The 11,723-nt window shown below is 45.0% G+C and overlaps 1 pseudogene; it reads left to right on the top strand.

The window, feature by feature from the left end:
- The first annotated feature begins 1,151 nt into the window (after positions 1-1,151).
- On the top strand, positions 1,152-11,445 carry LOC122100397 (annotated as a pseudogene).
- Positions 11,446-11,723: the final 278 nt, after the last annotated feature.

Raw genomic sequence — 11,723 nt, 5'->3', positions numbered from 1 at the left:
TGGAAACAAGGCACCTTTGAGGGACTGATGAACACAAAGTAAGAATAGGAACAGATCAGGTTAACAAATATAAAGTATGTTGTGAAGAGGTGACAGGTAAACAGAAATAAGAAATTATCTTCCAAACAGAAAGAAAGAGAAGAAAGAAAGGGATAAAAGGAAGGAAGGAAGGGAGAGAGAGGGAGGGAGAAAGGAAGGAAGAAAGGATAGGAAGGAAGGAAGGAAGGAAGATGTTATTGTCTCATACCCATAATCCTAGCTGCTCAAGAGGCTAAGATCTTAGGACTGATGTTTGAAGCCAAGCCAAGCAGAAAAATCTGTAAGACTCATTTTCAAATAACTAGCCAAAAGCTAAAAGTAGAATTGTGGTTCAATAGGTGGAGTGCCAACTTTGAGTGAAAAAGCTAAGAAACAGTGTCCAGACCCTGAGTTCAAATCCCAGTACCTGCACTGAAAGGAAGAGAGAGAGAGAGAGAGAGAGAGAGAGAGAGAGAGAGAGAGAGAAAGAGAGAGGCAAGAAAGAGGGAGGAAGGGAAGACAGAGGGAGAGAGAGGGAGGGAAGAAGGCAGGGCGGGAGGGATGGAGAGGAGAGAGAAAGAAGGAAGGAGAAAGAGAAGTTATTTATCTTCTAGGACAGGTGAGATGGCAGAGTTGAGGGTAGCGCACATCAATTTCCTTAGTTTATGAATATCTAATGAGAGAAGATGAAGGATAGTCTCAGGATGAAAGCGTAGTGAACAAGAAATGTCATTTGGACAGATGACAAGGACAGGTACAATTAAACAGAAGCAATATGGGATAACGTGGGAAAGGTGTAGCCATGGCAGGTTTTACGAAGAGAATGCATGAATCAGGAAGGAAAGGGACAGGTAGGGAAATTTGAGTTAAGGGTTAAGAATGAATGGCAAGCATTCCATTTTTATCCCAAGACAATTATGAGGGCTAAGATTGGTGAAATAAAGAAAAGAGGCTGGATGCGGATGGCATAAATGATAAGCAATCACAAGAGTTAGAGACAAAGGAGTAAGAATATGATGCAGTAACAATTAAGAAATAAGAGATTAGGACAAGCCAAGGTGTATCATGAGATTGGATAAAGCAAGGTGGTCAGCCCTCTTCGTATCTCCCTCGCCTGCCTGGCAGGAGGAGACAATGCCTTGGATATCTTCCAGAAATATAGAGAAGAAACTGGAGGAAAGACAACGAATGGATCTACCAGAGATCTCTATCCACAGGCTTCTCTTGTTGGTTGCCATTGGTCCTGTATTTTCCCCTTACATATCACATGAATCTCTAGATTTTCCTGGCAGAGGTCTGTAGGGTGGTAGCCTCCATTCTATCATAGTCACCTGCCCCTTCCCTTTTCCTGCCCCTTTCTCCATTATGGACTTCAGCATGCCTTCTTGATGCTTGGTCCCCATCTTTTAGCTGTGTCATCTGGAAGGAAGTGTTGCCATTGTCCATAGCTGCAGACTGTAAGAATGACTTACCCCTAAATATGAGATTCCACAAGGAGAAGAAGCAGGACATTGAATGGGCCATCAGGGCAAGGTAAGGAAGTGTTGGGAGTAGAGTGGGAGGCTGTCAGATCCCCAAACAGGTAGAATTTGGTAAGTTGGTGGTTTCATCCTTAACCCTGTCCTAGGTCTCTGAAGGTTGCCCTCAAGCATGTTTGTACTTCATGACATCCTGGAGCCATCTGGTGGACTTTGAGTAGATTTACTGGGGCAAGAAGAGTGTCCTAGCTGGTTAATGACTCCCTTAAGTCTCTATAAACTTTGATGGTCATTTCTTTTTTCTTTTCTTTTTTGATCAGTGTGGGGGTTGAACTCAGGGCCTGAATGCTGTCCCTGAGCTTTTTTGCTCAGGGTTAGTGATTTACCACTTTCTATCACAGTGCCATTTCCAGTTTTCTTGTGGTTAATTGGAAATGAGTCTTATGGACTTTCCTGCCCAGGCTGGTTTTGAACTACAATCCTCAGAGCTCATCCTCCTGAATAGCAAGGATTACAGGTATGAGACACCAGCACCTGTTGCAACCACAACATGCCCTTTAACCCGCCCGCAAGGCAGTATTGGAGACCAGACCATGGAATTGAGGTTTGAGGTATCAGGTGACCTGCAGCCTTCTGCCAGCTTCAGATCCCAAGGTTCCATTAATCAAGGTTTTTATTGGTCTTGAGTAGGAAATAAGGTATAAACTTCAACCTGTGGCAATACTCTGTATACAAGTGGTAGATGACCTCCTTATTCTGGGAGGGAGAGCTAAACAGTAAACAGCTTACAATTTGTATAAACCTAAGTCTTCCCTCAGGCTCACATACCATTTAGGGTGGAGTTAGCCCACACCCAGGATAGACATCTGAATCCCTGGAAAGCTAGGACTGATTGACCTTTCCAGGAAACTCTCACTGTTCTAAGAGTATGTTGGGAGAAGGCATTCCAAACTCCCAATCCTTTAGGAGTCTCACAGCGTGGATTTTCAGGCTCTCGCTGTAATGACCTACGAGCGAGAAAACTCACAGAGGCATGGTTAAAGGTGACAAAGGAGTTTTATTAGTTGGTCTGCAATGCTGTCCTGGGTTACCTTAGAATTAGGAGCAGCTGTACCCCAAGGAGGCAAGTTTTTTTTTTTTTTCATTTTTCCTCCTTCCCCCAGGTCTCTCTGCTCTCCACAGACCTCTCCACAGGCCTCTCCAATCTCTGCAGGTCTCTCTGATCTCCACAAGCTTCTCCCATCTCCACAGGCCTCTTCACATCTCCATAGGCCTCTCCTGTATCTGAAGGCCTCTCTACATCTTCACAAGCATCTTGGCTCTCTGCAGGCCTCTCTGCTCTTTACAGGCCTCTCTACAGTCCTCTGGCCTCTGTGCAGGCCTCTGTGCTCTTCACAGGCATTTGCACAGGCCCCTCAGCCCTGCATGGGGCTCTCCTCGGGCCTAGGTCTTCTTGGGCTTCTCTGCCAGCCTGGGCTCTCCTCAGGCCTGCTCTGCTCCACTCTGGGAGGCATATCTCTTGAAGCATGTCTCTTTCTCTATGTCTTCTCTGAAACCTCTTGCCTCCCTATATCTGGTGGTCGGCCCAAACAAACCACCCACCAGTGGACCCCCTTTGATACCCTGCTCCCCAGCAGGGGGGTTGGGGGGAGGCATGCATGGCCTTGACATCAATGGGACTTCTCACCCCACTGATTCTAACACTCACAAGAGCCCAGCTGTCTTATAGTTTCTTGATGGCCATTTCTGATGGCCTACCTGCTATACTTCATGTATGATAAAATAAGGACTCCTTGTAAAATAAGGACATAGTGTACCTGGTGGTCTCATGGAGGCCTCAACTCTGGATAAAAGATGGTCACATCTCCATAACCCTTGAATATAGCCTGTAGAGAGGGTAAATATCCTCTCTCTCACAGTGACGGTTCACCAGTGTTGGCAGAATGATGAGCTTTTTGGCTACCAGTTCTTCAGTGGTGCCAACCCCATGCTGTTGAGATGCTCCACCTCTCTGCCCTCCAGGCTGGTGTTGCCCTCTGGGACAGAAGGGCTTCAAGGCCAATTGGAGAAAGAACTCCAGGTACTTTCTCCCATATATGGTTGTTTTCCTCTTTGGTAGTATGGCAAGCAGAAGTGATGACGACAGACCACAAGGTGAATATAAGGGAATGGAGGCTACCACACTGAAGTCCTCTGCTAGGAAAATATAGAGAGAAAAATAGGGAGAAAATGCAGGACCAATGGCAGCCAACAAGATAGTAGGCCGGAGATAACTAGGATCTGGCCATCTTGACAAGGGAAGACTTTAACTAATCTGTGGAGTACAAGGGATTGACAACCTGTAGTCCTTATAACTCCATCCACTACAAACAGATTGCATGTACCAAAAAAAGACTCTGCTTCTTTTTTTTTGTGAAATAAGATGCTTTAGATCTGTTGCTTTGTATTGTTTATTCAGCTCTGCTACTCTAACTACAGAAGTAGAAAAAATGGCAAAAACCTAGATGGAATGTCTTTACAACTCTTTCCTTTTGCTCTGGAGGCTGACTTTGGAATCCAACCATAGATAGGTTGACCCTTTTCCCCAGACTGACTCACTGTGTGGGGCTGACTTTATCCTGCTGGATGGAATTCCAGCCATGAAATTCACGGACACAAGCTTTACTTGGCTGCCCGCCGTGTTATGCTGAAGATGGACAGCAAAGGGAAGTTACATCTCATGGTCATCCAGGTAAGTTGTCTGGAAATCTCCCCCAAACATATACTCTGTTCACATTATCTTTTGCCCATAGACAAAGTCTCTTGTCTCATTACTTAGAACTGTTCAAAGCATGTCAGAATTGCCGGCAGCCTGTCATTCCTTTCTGACAATCATCATGGCTTCTGTTGGTACTTATCCTCAGGCACATAGCAGCCTTTGAATCTGTTGAACACTAGATTTTTTATTTATTTATTTATTTTGCGGATTGTGGGACCTAAACTCTGGGCCTGGGCGCTGTCCCTCAGCTCTTCAGCTCAAGGCTAGTGCTCTACCACTTGAGCCACAGTGCCACTTCTGGCTTTTTCTGCTTATGTGGTGCTGAGGAATTGAACCCAGGGCCTCATGCACGCGAGGCAAGCACTCTACCACTGAGCCACCTTGGCCCTCTCTCCTTCTTCTTCAACTCTCTTCCAGACGGAGTTTTTTTCTCCTTGTATCTGCACCTTCTTGATTATACTTTGCTTTGGCCCTATGTTAACTAAAACCACATCCCTGCCCCCTCCCCTCTTCCACACCTCCAATTCTCAGCCCCCTCTCGCTCACTGGGTAGTGAACTCCCAGAGCCATACAACATCCTGAGCACTTGGGATTCCCAGCAAGCCCCAGGCAGCCAGATCTTCAGGAGGACAGAGGGAGCCATAGGTCAGCTGAGCCACTGCCCAATTGTAGCAGCTGCACAAGGCCACCTCTGCTTATGCTCTTATAGTTAACGGGTAAATCCTATTACCATGAAAAAAATATATAGCTCTCTGACACAAAGTATATATGAAGACATTTAAATGGAGACCTTTTATTATTGTTTCTTTTAGCAAAATCTTTTAATGTACTGTACCAGGGCTATAATGTAGGTGTTTTGTTTTTGTTTGTTGGGCGTGGAGCTTGAACTCTGGGCCTGGGCACTGTCTTGAGCTTGTCTGCTCAAGGCCAGTGCTCTACCACTTGAGCCACTGTGCCATTTCGAGTTTTCTGGTGCTTAATTGAAGAGTCTCATGGACTTGCCTGCCCAGGCTGGCTTTGAACCATGTTCCTCAGATCTCAGCCTCCTGAGTAGCTAGGATTACAGGCATGAGCCACGAGCGCCCAGCTTATACTGTAGTTTTTAAATACAACTCACATGTTTTCGTATTCTCTCAAATTGTTGTATATAAAAGTTCATTGAAAAATGCTGGAAGGAGAAAGGAACCAAAAGAAATCCAGCTTTTACAATTATTAACACACATTTTCTATGTGTAAGAGGATCTAGGAATTGTCCCAAAGAGAAGTAAGTTCTGCATCCCTTCCTCCACACACCCCTACACATAGAGAAACAGTAGCTGGGCAGAGGTGACATGAAAGAGGAGCAGACAGGAGAGGTTGGGGCCTTCTGCTCTCAGAGAGCTCAGCTAATGTCTCTGAACAGTTATGTGGGGGGCATCGTCCATCTCTTCTACCAAGGAGATGACATTGTGAGAGGGGACCCTGAGCTGCAGGCCTGGTGTCAGGAAATCACTGAGGTGGGGCTGTGCCAGGCTCAGGACCGAGGTAAGATCCATCTCAGAGGCAAGAGCGCCTAGCCTCTTGCCAGAGGCCTTTCCTAGCTCTGCCCCTCTGGGGATAGGACCTTAACCCCAAATCACACCTCTCCCTCTCCATGCATGAAAACATCTACAAGACGGTCACATATATTTTGTATTGTGTGTGGTACTGAGGCTTGTTGGTAGGCCATAGCTCTACTACTTGACCGATGCCTCTAGGCCTGTTTTGCAATGGTTACTTTTGAAACAGTCTCATTTCCTGCCAGGGATCTGCCTAATTTAGGCTTCCTGCTGGGATCACAGGCAACTACACAGCATTCCATTTCCCTTGATGGAGATGAAGTGCTTTGGACTTTTCTGTATGAACAGATCTAAAATTACTATCTTGCCCAATGTTGGCCTCTGTGCAGATTTAAATAACAGGTGTATATCACTGCATCCAGTTACCAGTTGAGAAAGGACCTTGTAAACCTTTTCTGCCTGGACTGGCCTTGAACTGAAATCCTCCCATTCTTAGCCTCCCAAGTAGCTAAGAGTGAGCCACCAGTGCATAGCAACTATTCACAATTTTTTGTCGGTCCTGGGACTTGAAATCTGGGCTTGGGTGCTGTCCCTGTGCTCTTCAGCTCAAGGCAAGTCCTCTACCGCTTGAGCCAAAGCACCACTTCAGGTTTTCTAGTGGTTTATTGGAGACAAAGAGTCTCTCGGACTTTGCTGCCCTGGCTGGCTTTGAACCATGATCCTAAGATCTCAGCCTCCTGAGTAGCTAGGATTACAGGTGTGAGCCATCAACACCCAGCTAACTGTTCACAATTTTCATTCTAGATAGCCAGATCATCTTCCTGGAGGGCCATGGCCTCAAACCTTTACTCCTGGCCCTACTTCCAGTCATGCCCATAACTTGCCATGAATGACCAAAACTAGGCCGGAATCATATCCAGGATGGCTTCTGTTTCATCTTTATGGTTCTCTATTTTTCTATCTTAGAGTTCAATGAGAGAAGCTCCATACCAAAGCCTGTGGTAACTCACTGTGGCTTTTCCTACCTTCCTTCCTGCCTGTTACATCCAGCACACACACAAGGGCTTGGGCATGTTGCATACTTGCCAGAGGGCAAGGCCATTTCTAAACATAACCTCAGTACTGTCCATGCTTTGGCTCAAACCTGAACTCTGCATGCTAACCCTGATGCTCATCTACCTTTGCTTCAACTGCCTTCCTCATTAGGATCTAGACACTACCTTTAGTATCCTGACCCCCGTGTGTGTGTGTGTGTGTGTGTGTGTGTGTGTGCGCGCACGCGGCGCACGCGCACGCGCGGCGCACGCGCGCGCGCATGCCAGTATTCAGGGCCTGGGCGCTCCGTCCTTTAGTGCTTTTTTGCTCAAAGCTGGCACTCTGCCACTTGAGCCACAGATCCACTTCCAGCTTTTGGGTGATTAATTGGCGATAACAGTCATACAGACTTTCCTGCCTTGGCTAACTTCAAACCATAATTCTCAAATCTCTGCTAGGATTACAGGTGTGAGCCTGTCCCTCAGCCCACATTTTAATCTCTTGAGAAGGGCCTTTTCTCAGCTCCTTCCAGATTCAGATTCTTCTCTAGCAGACAAGGATTACTCTGCACTGATTCCAATTGTCCTTAAGCTCTTCATCTGTCAGAGCAACACCTTAAATCTCATTCTCTACCTTTTTGGAGACAATTAAAGAAACTGGTTTGGAACTATTACAGCCAGACCTGGGCATGTACAGATCAATAATCAATATGCCTAGCATGGATGGACTCTTACCTTAAAGGATCTTCTTCACCTACCCCATAGCACTCCATCTGGACTAAAATTTCTACAGTACTTCTCAATTATGTCTCTTGGGTTCCACAGGTCCTGACTCTAGATATGAAAATAATGGACTGTAGGGTCCATGATGACCAATTCTACAGTTACAGGGCGTCCCCACTCCTTCAATTTTCTCTATTACAACAGAACAGCACTTCCATCTTTTTGGTCCGATGTGGGACTTGAACTCAGGGCCTGGGCACTGTCCCTGAGTCTCTTTGTGCTCAAGGCACTGTCCCTGAGTCTCTTTGTGCTCTACCACTTGAGCCATGGTGCCACTTCCAGTTTTCTGGTGGTTAACTGGAGATAAGAGTCTCATGCACTTTCCTGCCAGGCTGGCTTCAAACCATGATCCTCAGATCTCAGCCTCTTGAGTAGCTAGGGTTATAGATATGAGCCACCAGTACCCAGCCACTTCCATTTTTTTTTTAATTGTGAAAATACCATACAGAGGGGGTTACATGGGCAAGGTAATGAGTACATTTCTTATCAAGCATTGTTGCCTCCTCCTTTGTTTCCCCTTCCCATCCCTTCCCATCTTCCACCCTCCACCCCCCAACAAAGTTGTAAAGTCCATTTTTTTCTTTTTTTTGGGGGGGGGGGGTCCGGTTGTGGGGCCTGAACTCTGGGCCTGGGTGCTGTCCCTCAGCTCTTCAGCTCAAGGCTAGCACTCTACAACTTGAGCCACAGAGCCACTTCCGGCTTTTTTCTTTTTTCTTATGTGGTGCTGAGGAATCGAACTCAGGGCCTCATGCATGCAAGGCACCACTGAGCCACCTTCCCAGTCCTAAAGTTCGTTTTTCGACATAACGACTTGTACATCTCATTGTTGCAATGGGTCCACCTGTATCCCTATTTAAATGATTTGTTTTTTCCCTTCCCCTCCACAAATTATACCAACATCAAATACAATGAAAGCAGGAGTTATACCCTGGGGGAGGGACATACAAAGCAACAAAGAAATCATCTTATAAATAAGTTAGAAACAATCGCAAGAAAGAAAAAAACATTTGAATACTTATTTTGGGGTTCATTTCACTTAACAACAACTTATCTGACCTTTTCTGCTTATCTCAGACATATACTAGTTATTGCAAATAAGAGAAACCATGGGACCTATGTTTCTTTGGGCCTGGCTTACTTCACTTAATATAATTTTTTCCAAGTCTTTCCATTTCCTAACAAATGGGGCAATGTCATTCTTTCTGATGGAGCCATAGAATTCCATTTTGTGTGTGTGTGGGGGGGGGGTATCTCATTTTCTTTTTTTTGGGGGGGGGGTCCGGTCATGGGGCCTGAATTCTGGATCTGGGCGCTGTCCCTCAGCTCTTCAGGTCAAGGCTAGTACTCTACCACTTGAACCACAGTGCCACTTCGGGCTTTTTTTTCTGCTTATGTGGTGCTGAGGAATTGAACCCAGGGCCTCATGCATGCAAGGCAAGTGCTCTACCACTGAGCCACCTTCCCAGCCCCATATCTCACATTTTCTTGATCCATTCATTTACTGAGGGGCATCTGGGTTGGTTCCATATTATACTTTTCTTTTTTTTTTTATCATGTTAGTAGTTTTGTGTATTATTGCATTGTGAGGTTAAGTTGTATTGCCCCAAAGTCTAGTCAAGCTGTGTGCCTTTGGTTTCATATCCAATTTAGGTAACTTCCTTTGGAAAGTGTCTGTTAAACTCTTTTACTATTTTCCCTTTGGTTGTCTGCTTTTTTCTGCTGTTTTTTTTTTTTTTTCCAACGACTTTTTTTTTTTTTTTGGTCCGGTCGTGGGGCCTGAACTCTGGGCCTGAGCACTGTCCCTCAGCTCTTCAGCTCAAGGCTAGTGCTCTACCACTTGAGCCACAGCACTACTTCCAGCTTTTTTCTTTTTGCTTATGTGGTGCTGAGGAATTGAACCGAGGGCCTCAGGCATGCAAGGCAAGCGCTCTACCACTGAGCCAACTTCCCAGCCCCCTTCCAACGACTTTTTAAAATCATGATATATGACCATACAGCCTATTAGGCCTCAGCCTCCAAATTGTATGATAGTCACAGCACACTGAGTGGCTTTGCATGGACCATCTCATTTATAAGTAACAATGGCCCTCATTTTTAGAGAAAAATTTGAGATTCAAAGCAGCTAGAGCAATCAGTTCAAGGTCAGTAGCAGAGCCAGAACCAGGGCAGAATGGCACAGCTAGTGCCCTTGATGAGTCCATCCCGCTTTATAGATGTCAGCGGCACTTCCTGGTCCCTTAACTGAATTATCATCCAGCTCTTCTGTTTCTATCCTCTTACCCTGCTTTATTTCTACTATCATCATAAACATACTGGATGTAGCTTTTCTTCTATTTATCTTTCCTCCCTACTAGAATCTACAGTATAAGGTGGGAAAGATTTCTCTCTTTTGTACCAATGCATTTCCAGTGACTAGAGTACCTGGTATAAAGTGGTTTGATGCTCTTTGAATGAATAGTTGGTTATTGTAGAGTATGGACAGGTCAAGACATCAGTTTTTGTTGATTTGTTTTGTGTTGGTAATAGGGCTTAAACTCAGAGTCTGGGTGGTCTCCCTTAGCTTCTTTGCTCAAAGCAAGTGGCATTCTTCCATTTGAGCCACACCTCCACTTCTGGCTTTTGGCTTCAAAGCCTTGGCTGGCTTTGAACCATAGTCCTCAGATCTCAACCTCCTGAGTAGCGAGGATTACAGGAGTGAGTTACCGGTGTCCAGACAGTATTTGCTTCCTTATTTCAAGGTCATGGCTTCTAAACACCTTTCTTTCTTCTAGGCTTCCCTGTCTCCTTCTAGTCTTTGTCACCTCTGTCACTTCCTTACCATGTACATCTTAACATGCATTGCCCAGCATGCAGCCATCAGTCAGGGCCAGGTACAGATGACAGAAAGCTTGGGGCAATGTCTAGATAAGGGGGATGCTTGAAAGAGAAATTAGGGAGCAACTTTCCTGAAATTACAGCTTGGTGAATTCTGATGATTCCTCCCTGGTTTGACTGGTATGCCTGGATTCCTAAAAGCCCAGGCTCAATGAGGATGCACCCATCCACCATCAAGGAAGATGACAAAAGCCACAGTAATGGGGTCATTACCTAATGTCTGGCAGACTTGTTTTCAGATGGCCAGCACATGGCTCCTGAGCTGGAGAACACCAGACATGGTGAGAGGGGCTCTGAGCCTAAGGTGCAGGACTAGGCTCCATCTCCCTATGTCTTGGAACTCAGAGCTAATGCATCCTTTCTTTCTGCTTTAGGTGCCCCTGGGTCATCACAAAGTAGGGTATTTTTCAGGCCCTGAGCCAAAAGCTGTGCTAAGGAGATTTCAAACAGAACTAGACAGACTGGAGAGGGAAATTGTGGTCCAAAATGAGAAGCTAGACATTCCCTATGAATACCTGAAGCCAAGTTGCATAGAAAAGTGTCACCACTTGAGCCTAATCTGCTCCTCCTTTAAAGACTTCTTTGCTTTCTGTTCCCTACTTGCTACAATTCTAATTTTACCCTATAACTGAGTTCCCTACTTGAATATTTCACTCCCCGAGGCACTGTCCTCAGCTTTCAGTACCCTGTGAGAATGGTCTTCTAATTGGAACTGTATCTTTTAGAGAAATCCACTATCTACTCCTGTAGTTTTCTCCTGGTCTGGAAGTTTGACTTATCCATTTGTTATGTAATTCTTAGGATTGGTTTTCACTTGATAGGATATTGAGGTCAAATTTTATTTCCTCATTTGTCTCTTCAGTTATTCCAGTATCATATATTCAGAAACCTATCCTTCCCCACTAATCTCCATGCTGACACAAGTCGTCATATTTGAAATAGACTGTGAGTTGTCTATTTGACTCCATGCACTAATTTGTCTTTCTCTGTACCACACTGATTTACTATGGCACTATATCTAATGCAGCCAGGTGATTTTTGGATAAGACATATTTATACAATCAATTTTGACTGATTGGTTAAATTTCATCTATCTACAAGTCATATACTGGATAATTTTATACATTTTGAATCCCATTTGCTGGTTGTTTTCATGTTTTAAATATGTGTTCACAAATAACAAAAAGCAGAGGATTGGAGGCCTGAAGAAGGTATATATATCAAGAACTCTGCCAAAATT

The sequence above is a fragment of the Dipodomys spectabilis genome, unplaced genomic scaffold (assembly GCF_019054845.1).
Source record: "Dipodomys spectabilis isolate Male_0828 unplaced genomic scaffold, ASM1905484v1 ptg000576l, whole genome shotgun sequence".
NCBI lineage: Eukaryota > Metazoa > Chordata > Mammalia > Rodentia > Heteromyidae > Dipodomys > Dipodomys spectabilis.
Note: the sequence above shows the minus strand (reverse complement) of the source record. Positions and strands in the feature narration are given on the sequence as shown.